The sequence below is a fragment of the Aotus nancymaae genome, unplaced genomic scaffold (genome assembly GCF_030222135.1).
Source record: "Aotus nancymaae isolate 86718 unplaced genomic scaffold, 86718_ANA_hifiasm-v0.15.2.pri h1tg000014l, whole genome shotgun sequence".
In the NCBI taxonomy this organism is placed as follows: Eukaryota; Metazoa; Chordata; class Mammalia; order Primates; family Aotidae; genus Aotus; species Aotus nancymaae.
In genome coordinates, this window is record NW_026988425.1 from 8,573,674 (window position 1) to 8,576,927 (window position 3,254).

The following is a 3,254-nucleotide window of genomic DNA, read 5'->3' on the forward strand; positions in this document are numbered from 1 at the left end:
CAGCCTTGGAGTTTTTATCATTATCCCAGTAAAGCCAATCTTTGTGAAACTGTGTCACACAAATTGCTTTTAAACCATTACAAACCACTCTTTTTTTGAAATATTATAGCAGTGTTGAATTGAATTGTTTTAATATAGTGGTAATTACAATACCTTACATACTGTTCTAATATTTAAATCTCATAATTGCAATTTGAATATACAATCTGACTTACAATTAGAACTATGCACAGTTTCTGAAGCGTATTTTTCAGGTTTGTTTTTGCACATAAATTAATGTTTAAGTTGGTCCTCGATTTGCAGAACTGTAACTACCGGGAAGCACTAAGTTTTAGACACATTTATTGATAGACAACAAAATCCTTGACAAAGTGAAGGCATCAAGAGTACCGTGTGTGGAAAAGCAGCTGTTGCCCTCCAAGTGCAATATGAAATCTAGAACAAGACCCTCTCAGAGGCCTGCATGTCTCAATGAGTGACCCTCAAAGAAACCCAAATGTATAGGAGGAAGTAGCTGACCAGTCATGGGCATCTTCCACACTGGGACAATCTTTAAAACAGAGGCAGCTTTGGACCTCTAGCATAAGAGATAGACTTTACATTCTTTGATTTTACTTACACTTTTTAAAAAAGATAAAGTATATCTGAATTCTCTCATCACACTTAAACTGCTGGTGTACTGGCAGTTCAAGCTGATTCGAGTCATGACACGGCCCACCAGAAATTTTAAAGAACCCCAGACCTCATTCTCCTCTTTGCTATGATGAAGTCACAGGCTGTCTCATCAAACTACTTGAGGTCTGTAAGAGACTTACATTTTATAAACACAGTTAGCTTATTATTGAACTTTTAAGAAAAGTCCAAAGATGTGTGGAAAAGTGTGCCTGCTAACAGTGACTGCTTCTACAGGGACAATAATGAAACTGAGCTACAGAAGTAATTTTACTGTTTTAAACAATGAAAGAAGCTAGGTTTTTAAAATATATTACTTATTCTGCAACAGCTGATTAAATTGATAATCAATAGAATCAAAGGAACAGATTCAGCTTCCATTCTGCAAGCTGCATTCAGGTTATTATTTTAATTACAGAACAGCTTCAAATTAATAACTGTCCCAAGAGTAAAGAGACCATCAAGGCAGTAACATAGATCAATTCTGTCATCATCCTGCACAGAGCACATGATCTGCTTTTGGATAAAGACATTAAAAAGACCTCAGGCTGATGTGGAAAGCGGGTCAGTAAAGACTCCAGTTCTGCACAATGGAATCTTCCAAGCCAAGCCGCTTTCCGCAAACACATTCAGTCTATCTTTCCTTCCTGGACCAGTCTGGGAGCATCAACAAACTCTTTGTCACTGTAAAGAATAATGAAAAATGTTCCAATGCTTGCAACTCCCCAGAAGAGCACATAGGCCAGTGTTTCTGTCCAAGTGTCACCAGCCATAAGCAAACAGATAATGCATATTGAAAAAGCAGCAACCATGACAGGCAAAGCCAGGAATTCCCAATCTCTTGGAACACTTAAAGGACCATGAGATTCTAATTCATCCACTGAACAGTTTCCAAGAAATAAGTCTATGGAATCTTGTCTAAATGCATCGAAGTTGTTCTTATAATACCGTATCATTGAGTTCCAGCCATCCATTATAAGTCCCAAATGAGTTCTCTTCCCAGTTCTGGTAAACTCAGTCTTCAAGGCACCACCAGTTCCCGCATATTGCTTGGCACAGGCGTTTGCATTGTCAGTCCAGGCATTTTTGTAAATCTTCTCAAATTCATCTTGTTCTTCAAGCTTTTGTCCCACATGCAAAACTTCTAGTCTCTGAAGTTGGCCCGAAGTGAATGACAAGCTAGCAAACTCTGGATCACATTGATTCTGTCTAGACAATCATGCAATTGCTTTGGAACACATCTTCCTGGTTTGTTGCACCTGGCCAGCAGAGTCCACTAGAAAATAACTTAATTTATCTTGCATTTCTGCTACCTGATCCAATAAAATACTTAGTCGATCCCATCTCATATTTTTACATTCCTTATGGAAGTCAAAGGCAATGTATTTCATCATTCCACTTCCCAAAGAAGACACCATTGTTGCAAATGTCTGTTCAAGTGGCTTCTCTGAGCCCTTCTGGTTAATCAGATTGATTACAACCTGTTTTCCAAAAATTGCTTTTAAACCTCTTAGATTACAGCAAGAGCAACGCTCATAGGAAAACCTTTTTGCTTGTAAAAATGACTGAAAATTCTGCATGTAAAAAATGAACTTCAGCTTCTCATTTTGTATTTCAAATCTATTCTTGCCTTCCTTCATGCTATTAAAGTGTAAAAGAGACTTTTTATATCTATTTCTGTATTTCTTATATTTAATATAGCTGAGGGTTCTAAAAAAGAAATTCTAATAAAGACAGTTTTGTGGAGTCTTTATAGGCCAGTTTATAGACAAACCTATACACCTAAACTGTTTTCCTTTAGGGCTGTGTCTTAATTTCAGCTATTTTGTAGGATGATTTTAAGGCTGCATAATATATTGATATTTTTATTCGATTGTAGGATTATTGTCTCCAAGTTGCATTCTAAAATTACCTTGATATCAAAGTGGTTCCCTTATCATGTATTAGAATGGAAATATTAGTAGATAGTCTTAATAGAACAATAGTCTTAAAAGAAACTGGTAATTGAGAAGTAGAAATGAACTTCAATGCAATCCATCTGGGGTTGAAGATTTTATAGATGACTAAAATAGCAGGTCCTGTGAAAGAAGTAAAAGCATCAGGGAAACATTATTACATCCCATTGGCAGTAACAAATCAATGAAATTAATAATGCATTTAATAAAATATATTTGGTTTTCAACTCTGCCTTAGCTGCCGTGCTCACTGCTGGGGGTTAAACTTCGGAGGCCACATTCTGCGTTAACAAGGAACACCTAGTCCAGTACAGAGTTACGATTGGCATTTTAGGCTAGAAAAGTATTTGTTATGATGGAGAGCTGCCTGTGCACTGATGAGTGAGTAGCTACATCCCTGGTCAGCCTCTGCCCACTGAATAACTAACTCTAGAATCTCCTCTTTGGTTGTTACAACCAATGATGTCTCTAGAGTTTTCAAATGTCCCCTGAAAAACAAAATCAGAGTTGAGAAGCCCTGACCTAACAGGACAGGAAGATTGCTGGAGTCAGTGAGGTAAGGTGAGTGCTGAGATGCTCAGGGCATCTGAGGACAGCTGGGAACAGAGACATTCTGTGTCAGGGCCA

At 37.6% G+C, this 3,254-nt stretch overlaps 1 pseudogene; it reads right to left on the reverse strand.

Annotated features, from left to right (window-relative positions):
- Positions 1-1,301: 1,301 nt before the first annotated feature.
- LOC105732983 (phosphatidylinositol-3-phosphatase SAC1-like) lies at positions 1,302-2,143 on the reverse strand (annotated as a pseudogene).
- Between the last annotated feature and the right edge of the window lie 1,111 nt (positions 2,144-3,254).